The sequence below is a fragment of the Schistocerca cancellata genome, chromosome 11 (assembly GCF_023864275.1).
Source record: "Schistocerca cancellata isolate TAMUIC-IGC-003103 chromosome 11, iqSchCanc2.1, whole genome shotgun sequence".
NCBI lineage: Eukaryota > Metazoa > Arthropoda > Insecta > Orthoptera > Acrididae > Schistocerca > Schistocerca cancellata.
Genome location: NC_064636.1, coordinates 95475294 through 95488234, shown reverse-complemented (window position 1 = coordinate 95488234; position 12941 = coordinate 95475294). Strand labels below are relative to the sequence as shown.

The following is a 12941-nucleotide window of genomic DNA, read 5'->3' as shown; positions in this document are numbered from 1 at the left end:
GTGAAGATCGACTGAAAGTACAACGGCAGGTATGTGAGAGGTGAGTGAAATTTGGATTTCGTGGTCTAGCGGCTGCTCATAAGCCACACACCAAGCCGGTAAATACCAAACGACGCCTCGCTTCCTGTAAGGAGCGTAAACACTCGACGATTGAACAATGGAAAAACGCTGTGTGGAGTGAGGAATCACGGTACACAGTGTGGCGATCCGATGGCAGGGTGTGGTATGTCGAATGCGAAGTGAACGTCTTTTGCCAGCGTGTGTCGTGCCAACAGTAAAATTCGGAGTGCCAACAGTAAACTTCTACGCTTGTTAGTTGTAAATAAGCTGGAAAACAGTAACACCAGACAGAGCGGTGGACGAGTATACTCCCACATCTCGTTAAGCTGGCTTCTGAGACCCCATGTTCCATACCTCAAATTGTTCAGTGGAGGATTCTGTATATCCTGTTGAATTTTTGCTCTCCCTTAAGGAAACACCCTGTATGTAATGTTAACAGTGTCAGTTCTTTCACACCTCCTTCAGGTGCGGCTGAAATCACCTTTCCACCTGACGATGTTGTTCCTTTAAGAGCAGTGTGCTGAATTCTGTCCGCAGGGAAGGCTTGAGCCTGGTCCCCTGACCGGCGACGTCTTGTTTCCTCAGCAAACGGAGTGCCGGCACTGTCGCAAGTGACTTCCTGAAGTCACTGAACTAGGAGGAATCAAGCTGGCCGCCGATGTCTACAGCGCTGTGAAACTCAAGGAAAGTACGCGATATGCGAGCCTATAACGTGTTCCATAACTCAACAGCAGCTTGACGTCAGCAATGATGGCCTCTAATTTCCTTCTTGGAAAATGTCATAACTTTTCCTTTTTTTCATTTGCTTCGTTGCTCCACTTGTTCTTATTCTAAAGCTGTTCTTTTGGTTTTTGCCATTCGAATTTTCATTAGAACGGCAATAAGAAATGATCTCTCCTTTACTTCGTGTTATCTCGACGCAAAACAGCACGCTCTGGTGAAGGTGAGGCCCGCGCTATCGCTGGCGACCCTTCTGCTCTTGACCCGCGACGCGTCCAGGGAGCGCCTGAGTGTTTTCCTGGTGGACAGTCACTCATCAGTGCAGCTGGCCAGTGGTTTTCAAGCAAGCTGCGAAACCACAACTAAACGATTCGATTGTCATTCCTCTACGAAAGGAGTTCCACATGTCTGATGATGTGTTTATTACACTGGTATGATTTTCACGTTGTTACATTTAATCACTCTCATTCTATTAAGTCCATTCATTTCAGATAATTTATTTTACTCAAATATGATATATTATATTTGTTTTTTCTCAGTTGGATATATATATAGGTTTTGGGAAGATCAGCTATTAACATTACCATATCTACAGCCGTTACAGCAAAATTACAAAAAGTCTTAATTGCATCATATATACTGAATGAGCCAAAGATACTGGTACACCTGCCCATTTTCGTGGAGGGCCCCCGCGAGCACGCAGAAGTGCCGCAACTCGACGTGGCATGGGCTCGACTATTGTCTGAAGTAGTGCTGGAGGGAACTGACCCCAATGAATCCTGCAGGGCTGTCCATAAATCCGTAAGAGTACAAACGGGTGGAAATTTTTTCTGAACAGCACACTGCAAGGCATCCCACATATGCTCAGTAATGTTCATGTCTGGGGAGTTTTGTGGCCAGCGAAAGTGTTTAAACTCAGAAGAGCGTTCCTGCAGCCGCTCTGTCGCAATTCTCGATGTGTGGTGGTGTAGCACTGTACTGCTAGAATTACCGAAGTGTGTCGGAATGCACAATGGACGTGAATGGATGCAGGTGATCGTACAGGATGCTCACATACGTGTCACTTGTCAGAGTCGTATCTATACGTATCAGGAGTCCCATATCACTCCAACTGCACACGACCTACACCATTATAGAGTCAGCCGAGCGGTTATAGGCGCTACAGTCTGGAACGGCGCGACGGCTATGGTCGCAAGTTCGAATCCTGCCTCGGGCATGGATGTGTGTGATGTCCTTAGGATAGTTAGGTTTGAAGTAGTTCTAACTTCTAGAGGACTGATGACCTCAGCAGTTAAGTCCTATAGTGCGCAGAGCCATTTGAATCATTATAGTCTCCACCAGCTTGAACAGACCTCTGCTGACATGCAGGGCTCATGGATTCATGAGGCGGCGTCAAGACGCCAGATGCAGTTTGAAACGAGACTTGTCCGACCAGTCAACGTGTTCCCAGTCATCAACAGTCAATATCAGTGTTGACGGACCCAGGCGAAATATCCTCAGACTACTGGAAGAATGTGAGAGTTCCTATTCCACATAATGCAGGTGCTGACAAGTGAAAATTCTACAGATCCACAAATTTAGTTAGGCACAGTCACCATATGTTCACACGAATTATTTATGGAAGAATGGAAAAAGTGACAAAACCCATGTCAGGGGAGACAAGCATCTGTTCCAAGGAAATACAGGTATACACCAGTATGTAGTTACCTTGCGACTTTCTCTAGAAAAGAAATGCAAACATTGTTATAGCGTTTGTAGATTTAGGGAAATTTTTTTACAATGTTGATTGAAATACCTTTTCCAGTTCTCAAAGACACTGAGATGAAATATACACAATGTGACCCAATGTATCCGGACGCCCCCAAAAACGTGCGTTTTTCATGTTAGGTGCATTGTGCTGTCACCTACTGCCAGGTACTCAATACCTTCGACCTCAATAGTCATTAGAAATCACGAGAGAGCAGAATGGGGGGCTCCGCGGAACTCACGAACTTCGAATGTGCTCAGGCGATTGCGTGTCACTTGCGTCATATGTCTGTACGCGAGATTTCCACACTCCTAAACATCCCTAGGTCTACTGTTTCCGATGTGATACTGAAGTGGAAACGCGAAGGGACAAATACAGCACAAAAGCCTACAGGCCGACCTCGTCTGTTGACTGACAGAGACTGACGACAGTTGAAGACAGTCGTAATGTGTAATAGGCACACATCTATACAGACCATCACACAGGGATTGAAAACTGCATCAGGATCCACTACAAGTACTATGACAATTAGCTAGGAGGTGAGAAAACTTGCATTTCAGGGTCGAGCGGCTGCTCATAACACACACATCACGACGGTAAATGCCAAACGACGCCTCGCTTGGTGTAATAAGCGTAAACATTGAATAGTGGAGAAACGTTGTGTGGAGTGACGAATCACGGAACACAATGTGGCGATCCGATGGCAGGGTGTGGGAATGGCGAATGCTCAGCGAACGACATCTGCCAGCACGTGTAGTGCGGTGGTGTTACGGTGTGGTCGTGTTTTTCATGGAGGGGGACTTGCACCCCTTGTTGTTTTGCGTGGCACTATCAAAGCACAGGACTACACGTTTTAAGGACCTTCTTGCTTCCCACTGTTGAAGACCAATTCGGGGATGGTGATTGCATCGTTCAACACGATCGAGTACCCGTTCATAATGGACGGCCTGTGACGGAGTGGTTACACGACAATAACCGGGATTAAATGTCTTGCACAGAGTCCTGACCTGAATCGTATAGAACTCCGTCGAGATGTTTTGGAACGCTGACTTCGTACCAGGCCTCAGCGACCGACATCGACCCCTCTTCTCGGTGCAGCACTCTGTGAAGGATGAACTGCTGTTCCCCAAGAAACCTTCCAGTACCTGATTGAAGGTTTGCCTGCGAGAGTGTAAGCTGTCATCAAGGCTAGGGGTGGGCCAACACCACAATGAATTTCAGCATTACCGATGGAGGGCACCACGAACTTGTACGTCGTTTTCAGCCACTGTGTCTGGATAGTTTTGATCAGATACTGCACGCAGTGTAAGGTTATTCACATTGAGTACAGAAACAAGAAGGCGGTTATAAGTGTCGAGAATGGAGAGAGACAGGATTGTAAACCATCGCCGCTTCTATTGAGTATGAACGTCGAGCAAGATTTGAAGATAAATCAAGAGATATTTTGGAAGGTAATTAAAGATCAGGATGAAAAAATAAAAACTTTAAACTATGTTTACGACATCCTAATGTTATCAGGGTTGCGAAAGACTTGGAAGAGCACTTGGACTAAATGGATAGCGACTTCATAATATATTATAAGGTGAACATCGAGATTAGTAAACAATGACAATTAAGTGTGACAGAATTACATGAGGCAGTGCCATGGTAATTAGATTAGGAAATGAGACACTAGAAGTAGTGGATGATGTTTACTATTTGGATAGCAAAATAACTGATGAAGACTGTAGTTCAGGGGAATAGAGTGTAGACTGACAATAGCAAGAAAAGTAATACTGAAAAAGAGATGTTTGTAAAGGTGTAATATCAGTTTAAGTGTTAGGGAGTATGACATGTAGGTATTTGTTTGGCAGTAAATCGTGGATGATTAGCAGATCAGCCAAAAGTGAATATAAACTTGTACATCACGGTTCTATTAAAAAAAATGTTGAATATATGATGGACTGAATAACAAATGATGAAGACAGTAGAGACAGATGAAAATTTGTACCAAGGCAGGGATTTGAGATGAGGTTCCCTCGCACTATGGAAAAGCAGTAACCACTACGCCAGTCTGGCACAATGGCTTTGCACAACTGCACAGACTATCCTAGAGCACCTGCCTCCCCACACCAAATCCATATTCACACCTCAGGCCGCTTGGTAGGAACGAGAATTTGAGTTGAACAGGGAGGCATGCAGTGATAGTGCACACTGTTCTGCAAACACACTATAGCAGGGTGGCGTGCGAACCAGCACATCTGCCTAGAGTGCACGACACACAGGTTCAAATCCTGGCCTTGGTACGAATTTTCATTCATCGCTCATATATATGTATCACAGGTGTTTCAGACTTGAAGAGATCTCTGGAACCATATACTTTCATTTGATTAAGTGAGGGAGTACTTAACTGACTTGGGGGAAAGGAAATTTATGACGCAACTTGACTAAAGGAAGAAACTGGTTGATAGGAAACGTCTTGACGCAATAATGAATTGTCAATTTCATTGTGGAAAGATACGTGGACAATGAGGGTAAGAGTTGTGGGAGGAGAACGACGCTTGAATAAAGTAATTACGTTCAAATGGCTATAGATTGCTGTAGTTATACAGAAATTAAAAGACTGACGACCTTATCAGAAACAATCAAGGGAAGTTGTATAATGAGGTAGAACTATAACTTGAATAAAGGTGGCTGATCTGAGTGTATACCAAAGCGGACTGCCCAAAATGTCTTAACGCTCACCTCCACGTAATGCGACGTGGGGACAGTGATCGTAAAAAGCGAGACGAGTGTCACACCCCGTTAATGACAGCAGGCATCAAACCTATTATTGATTGCTGCTGTCACTGTATGTATGGCCATTTCGACAAGTTTGCGAGTGAACTTTGCTAAGAGAACCGTATACACTGGACATTTAGCGTTGGTAGCCAGCAGCACACGAGACTGCTGGTCTTCAGCTGTGCCAGACAGCACGGGAAACTGGGCGGTAGCCGGCTGGAGGTGTGCCGTTTGGCCCGACGTATCACAGGTCTGCTCCCTCGTCAGATGACGCGAGGCCCTGAGAGCACCGAAGAAGCAACGAGGCGTTCTGCCCGGTACGTGTGGAGGCTGTAGTTCACGCTGGAAGCGGCTGAGTCAGCTTTCGCGGTGTTTCGTGTACTGTTACTCAGGCCCACTCATTCAGGTTACTGTGAACGTGGACCACCGTGTGTACTTTGGTAGATTCTCGGTGTCCAGTTGTTCCCGTTACTGAGCCGTGATTTGCTGCCTGCGATGCTCTTGGCAGGGTAGTTTCTCTGTCGAAGTTACGCTCTTTGCGGCGTCCAGGTTGGCCAACACCCTCTAATTAGGACGGCCGCGGCTCGCGAGAAGAGGCGGCAGTGAGAGGGGGAAGGAGGCAGCGCGCTCCGTGTACTGCGGGGACGCACCGTGTTGACACTCCGGCGCCTGGGTCTGGCGGAAGCAGTCACCGGCCAACACGGGCTCTGTTGAAAGGGCCGGGTCTGTCTGGAATCCCGAGCAGAGCGCCGGAGCTTACCCTGGCGTGCAAGTTAACGGCGATCTCCTGGACTAACTGTAAATGGTGAGCCATTTGTTGTAGAACTTTTGGATGTCATTGCTCCGTGTGGCCTCTTTGATTTCCGCTAGTCATTCCTTCAACCACCTGGATGTGGGTTACTTGGTATTGCAAGTCCGTCTAACTGCACTGTGCACTGGTTCTGTTGCTTTACAAGTGTGACCGATATTCGTCGATTCCTTTTATTACTATTATTGTTAATACGTTAAGTCGTCAATTTTATGACTCAAAGCTTATTCTCTGTATAAAATTCGAGCCGCCAATTTAAATTGGAATTGCCAACTTTATTGTCGTTGGCAACTGTAATAGTAACAACTTTGCATCTTCAAATGGCGCTTTGCTTTTTAACGATGTGTGCGGAATGTCTGATCATTATCACCTTGAACTAGTTGTGGTTTATAAATTTATCAAGTGAAATTTGACGTCATTGGAGACTGTGTAATGAACTATTGCTTTAACAGTAACTGGGACTGGCACACTATAACGTTTAACATCTCGTCCAGCGTTTGGCTGTTGGTTTTAGGATTTTAGTGAACTGTGTATTAATACTGGGTTTGTGTGATCTAGAAGCCGTTATTGATTTGTGCAGGCCCTCCTGCCTGTTGGTGTCACTTTAGCTCTCGAGCACGGAATTCAGACGCGCGGCCGATGTGAACGCCAAACGTCGAGAGGGTGCTGATTGCTGTATAAATCTTTCAGGCTACCGTGACATCATATTGGCGAATGTTTTCCATAATAGTTAATTCGCGTGTTTATGAGACCTTGCCATTTGAGTATTTGTTTTGAAAGCAAATAGCTTTTACAAATTGTAATTTTTCATATTCACAAGTGATTAGTGAGCTCAGATCTGTAGTTATGATACGGTTACATTTGTGTAAAGTAATTTTTTATTAATTTAAAGTTGTGGCCATGAGGCTGTTTCTCTTTAAAATTATGTTCTGAATTATTCTCATTGCTTTTATTCAATTGAATAACCGGTGTAGATCATCCCAATTTGCAAATGCTAATTAAGCATTGTGTTGTTAACAGTGCTCTGTTTTAATTAACGTCGTGAGAATAAATTTTTGTGTCCACAAATGAGGCCAACATTCCACTCCAGAAGCCCATGTGCCCTGCTTACTGTTCTACCACCTTACCACTCACTTCTGCACTTCCTGATGAGCATGCTGTAGACACTCCCATTTCGATAGATTACAACAGCCACATTCACAGGACTGAATGGATACGTTCCCCTCTTGACAAACGCTCAGGAACCCGATCACATCTTAATAGCCCCACTAAATCTATAGATCTTAGTCCCATAGAAATGCGAGTCTGCGAGTTCCTGGAACAGCGTGTGATCGCAGCTCACCCCCGACTAGTAGCTCTACAGATGTAGTCATCATTTGGTGCATATCATACGAAATCCGTGTATTTCCTTCGTAGCCGAATGGAGGCCACTGTCAAGGGTACACGCAGTGTTGACGGTATTTGCATCCTCATGGCGTGCTTGTCAGCGGATGGACTGGAACAGGCTCTGATGTGAGCACCCCGCGGTGAGCAGGTACCTGGCTACCGTGGAGTCGTACTGGAAGACGCCGCGAGGTCAGAATGAGCAGCAGGGCGGTTGCCATAATTATCACGTGCCCTTGAGGTCGCTGCTGCGAGGCGTTGCGCAAGAATACTTCCAACGTCGGACGCCGAGAAAGTTTGACCAGGAAGCGCTGGTGGAGGGGGGGGGGCAAGGGATGAGAGGGGGAGGGGTTCTGGAGCAGAGGGTAGACTGCGGACAGAGTAGTCCGGCAGTGCCCAAGATAAGGATAAAAGGCGGTCTTCGCGACAGCCCACTACAGTGGCTGCAGCGGCACAGAACAGAACTCACACATCCGGTAAGTCTCTGTGTGTTTCTTCCAGCACTGTGCGACGTGCTGTGCGTATCACTTTCCTCAACTTGACGGTCTCCTGTTCTCAATGTTATCCTCCTTAATATCGGTATCTGTGAAAACGAGACTAGCTAGAGGTGGTACCGAGTTTTAACACAATTTTCTCAAATGTTTCTACGACCTCTAGCGCAACAACTCTTGATATGCATTCCGGTATCGATTCCCGTCATCTACACATTTCAGCAGCTACTGATTCCTACGGCACAGTCGACGTAATGGCGCCACTGGTCACACTAACTATTGTTACATGTTGTGTGCACCAGAAACAGGTTCCCGAGCGCATGCTACTTTCGATGCAAACTTGTCAGATCCGACAACTGAAGGAGTACAGATCTGCTGGAATACTGCCGTACAGTCCTCATATACAGGGTGATGCACGAAGATATGCAAATGTTTAGTTACAGAGTTATGGCTAGTAAAAATTTTGCCTGAAATTTAGCAACTTCGCTAATATGAAGATATCGCAAAACTGGATGAGATTAAAGTAAAGCACGATTCCCATTTATTTTGTTGTTATTGGTCTGATGAATCTAATAAAACGTGTCCCAGGCGTGTATCTACAATAGTTTTCCGGAATATCCAGAGAAGCAAAGGCGTAATTTCGTGAAATTTTAAATTTATTAACTACTTGGCCTAATTTGTTTTTTAAATTCCAGACAATTGCAGAAAGTTTTCAACAGAAGTTGTAGAGAATTTAATTTTGGAAAAATTGTGGTAAAAGCGTTAACTGCATGAATGTGTCACATAATCTGCTTTTATTTATACCACAGCACACGTGAATTCGTGTTAAACCGAAAAAAAACGAAGCTCACTGTTAAGAAACTTGTACAAAGTACATAAAATTTCGCAATACAATCACAATAAATGTTCAAAAACGTCTCCACCGAGTTCAGTGCATTTAGCTGCACGTGTATGAACAGATTTTGTTGCTCCTTTCAGTTTCACAGACTTGTTCATAATTTCGTCTGTTGCATTCATAACGCAACCAAGTAGCGCCTCACGATTATTGACATTGTCATCATAATCTATGCCTTTCATCCATCCCCATAAACGGAAATCCATTGGTGTTAAATCGGGCAATCTGGGTGGCCACCGACGTGTAGCACCACGACCAACCCATTCCTCGGGAAAATGTTCATTTAAATGTGCAGTATCTGCGCTGGTGAAATGTGGAGGCGCGCCGTCATATTGAAAATACATTTGCAGTCGCGTAGCAAGCGGAATATCTTCGGGCAAGTGGGGCATTTCTTCTTGAAGGAATTGTAAATACGACATGCCAGTTAGACGTCCTGGGAAAATGAATGGTCCAATAAAGTGAGTGTTGATTATACCAGACAACATATCTATGCTAAATCGCTGCTGGAAATTGCGCTGCACTGTTGCTTGTGGGTTTCCTTCAGACCATACGTACTCGTTAAAAAAATTGTTTATACTATCTCGAGTAAACAGTGCCTCATCAATAAATAAAACGTATTTGTGTAACTGTCGATTAGTTTTTAACCAGTTGCAAAACTCCAAGCGAAGGGCAGGATCTCCCAGGTGTAAATGATGCACTTTTTGTTTATGGTAGAGACACACATTATTGTACTTCAGTGTACATCATACCTTACATTGTGAAATGCCTAATAGTTGAGAGATACGCCGTGTACCGTACACAGGCTACCTTGAACAGCATCCATAATATCTTCATCATCGTCTTCACGTGTCGAGCTCTCGTACTGATTATGAACGCTAGGTAGAGAACCTGTCTCCTGTAACATTCGAAATACTCCACTAATGATTCGTCCATTCGGAATCCTCCGAGATGGATAACGTCCGCGATATTCGTTAATGTCAGCCGTAGCATTGCCATCACATTTTCCATAAATAAACACTATATCGGCGTATTCATACGTCGTAAATTTCAAAGGCATCCCTATTTCAGAAATAATCTACAAACCACAACAGTTACTGTATGGTTTTACTTAAATACACTGTTCTTATTGTGTTCTTTGATTGAACAGTACAGAAAACTAACTCGTGTAAAGGTTAGGGAACGACTGAAACAACTCATTAATGGTAACCAACAATGACATATACGTTTCTACAACTTAATGAAAAGTAAACAAATTTACTTGTATAACAACCTTGCCTTCTCTGGACGTTCTACTGCAGATAGACGTCTGGGTCATGTTTTATTAGATTCAACAGACCAGTAACAAAAAGATAAATAGTAATCGTGCTTTAATTTAACCTCGTACAGTTTTGCGAGCGTGATGCTTGGCTTATGAGCAGCCGCTCGACCACGAGACCCAAGTTTTCTCACCGCCCACCTAAGTCATAGTACTTGCCGTGGATCCTATTGCAGTTTGGAATTCCTGTATGATGGTCTGGGCAGATGTCTGTTTATAACACATTACGACCCTCTTCAACTGTAGGCGCTCTCTGTCAATCAACAGACGAGATCGGCCTGTACGTTTTTGTGCTGTATCACATTGGAAATAGTGGACCTAGTGATATTTAGGATTGTGGAAATCTCGCGTGCAGACGTATGACACAAGTGACACCTAATGACCTGGCCACATTCGAAGTCTGTGAGTTTCGCAGAGCGCCCCATTCTGCTGTCTCACGGTGACGAATGACTGCAGATGTCGGTCATATGGAGTTCCTGGCAGTAGGTAGCAAACAATGCACCTATTATGAAAAACTTATGTTTATGGGGGTGTCCGGATGCTTTTGTTGTGGGGGTGTCCGGATGCTTTTGTTCTCGTAGTGTTTGCCTATGACCTCCCATTAAACCCCTGGACCCATTTCACCGAAATAAACAAACAAACTACATGACTGTATGAGCATCATCACTGCTTGTCTTGTAGCCTTCCAGGTCGATAGGAGTGGGAATATGGACCATATCGTATTTTGACAGCTCATGCCATATCAGCTGCTCCGTATAATAGGCATGTTGTGAGGTGGCTGGTCTTAGGAACCTGCTTTGCTGTGATGCCTACTAATCGACTGTAAAAAATGGTTTTACAGTGGGTAGGCTGTACTGAACAGCAGTGTGTTGGGATCAAGTAGAACTGACCTGGTTTATCGATTTTCTTTGCATGACATCAGGGGCACTGATTGGTTTCAAGTCCCTGATGTGTAAGCTGCAATCCACAATATGTTTGTTGTGGGAATATTATCAGCCTGCTTTATCGACATGTTTAGTAATGGCTACATATGTGGGTGGGCATGGCTGGGGAATTTCTAAATGGATAGAGGAGGGGATGGACTGAGGGAGGGACCAGGAAATGATGGACTGGGTAAGTGGAGGCAGGGGGAGATGATAGGAGGCGGTGGACCGAGAGAGAAGGAGCAGGAGAAGACATAAACAGAGATGGGAGTGGGAAAGGGTGAACACTGAGTGGCCGGGAGTAGAAGATGAATGAGGAGAGGCGGCTGGGGTAGATGAGTGGGGGATAGGAGGAGATGGGTAGGAGAGATGGGCAGGAGGAGAGGAAAAAATGTAGGGAAGAAGAGATGGTTCAAAATAGCTCTAAGCAATATGGGACTTAATATCTGAGGTTATCAGTCCTATAGACTTAGCACTACTTAAACCTAACTAACCTAAGAACATAATACACATCAACGCCCAAGGCATGATTCGAACCTGCGACTGTATCAGCTGCATGGTTCCAGACTGAAGCGCCTAGAACCGCTCGGCCACAGTGGCCAGGGAAGAAGAGATGGGTTTGGAGAAGAGGAGGACAGAAAGGTAGAGAGGTGTAGGAGATAATGGAAAGAGAAACGGTGGCAGAAGGAGATGGATAAGAGAAAGAGGCCAGGAGGAAGTGGATAGGGAAGGATGGGAGATGCAAAGGGAGAGGGTGCAAGAGGAAATGGATATATAGAGGGGGCAGATTTAGATGGAATAACATATTGGAGGCAGGAAGAGATGGAGAAGGAGAGTGATGGAAAGGCTATGGACAAAGTGGGGAGGAGGATGTGGGCAGTGAGAAAAGGGAAAGGAGAAAATGGAGAGAGGGGGTGGAGAAGATGGACAGAGTGAGAGGGAGGAGGAGGAGATGTAGAGAGAGAAAATAGAGATCAGAGGTACAGGGAGAATGAGATGAACTGAGACAGGGGTTGCAGGAGCCAGATGGATAGTGTAGGTGAGTAGTTGTAAGATGGAAAATGATGAGGGCATAGGACTGGACAGACAGACAGAGGGGTGAGGAGGAGATGGATGAAGACAGTGTGCAGGCAGAGATGTATGCAATATATGTGCCATACAGGTTTGCAAGTGAAATTGTGGGAACAGTGACATACAACTGGTACTCTAAACTGTACACCCATATCACGGACATTATAGTCAGTAAGATTTTGGAATATACAGGCTGATCCAACTTTATAAAGTACCTTGAATCATCGGCACATGGACAACACTGACTCAGGAAATATCTTTCTTATGGAACCCTACTGGCTTTTTGTCCACACAAAGTAATTACTGTTATCGACAGAGGACCTGTAGTTGATTCCATAATTCTAGCCCTACAGATAGCTTCTGACACCGTTCCTCACAACCAGCTTCTAATAAAATTACATACCTGTGGAGTATCATCTGTGACTGGATTCGTGAGTTTACGCTATAAAGCTCTCATTATTCATCTCTTGGTGCTCCATCTCTCTTTCCATCCCTCTTTATCCCCATCCATCCCCATCTGCTCCTTTCTCTAGCATTCCCTTCTCTATGTATTTCAACCTTCCCAGACATGTAGCCACTATTAAACGTGATGACAAAACAAGCTGATAATACTCCCACAACACACCTATAATACTGTGTGGCCTACATGTCAAGGGCTTGAAACCATTTTCTTCTCTTGATTTATATGTTGTGGTGCTCTGTATGGCGACTGCAGGGTGAACCATCTCAAACTTGCACTGCAAATATTATGGAAATGGGATGTGATAT

At 44.8% G+C, this 12941-nt stretch overlaps 1 protein-coding gene across 2 annotated transcripts in view; it reads left to right on the top strand.

Moving 5' to 3' along the window:
* The first annotated feature begins 5971 nt into the window (after positions 1 to 5971).
* The window catches only part of LOC126108676 (poly [ADP-ribose] polymerase tankyrase-1-like), a 232661-nt gene continuing 225691 nt past the window's right edge, over positions 5972 to 12941 (top strand). The window contains exon 1 of one of the 2 annotated variants that reach the window (XM_049913985.1): positions 5972 to 6092. The gene's annotated coding sequence lies outside the window, so the exon portion shown is untranslated. Of the gene's footprint in view, positions 6093 to 7880; positions 7955 to 12941 lie in introns of those variants that run through there. The other variant, XM_049913987.1, reaches the window with a different exon arrangement.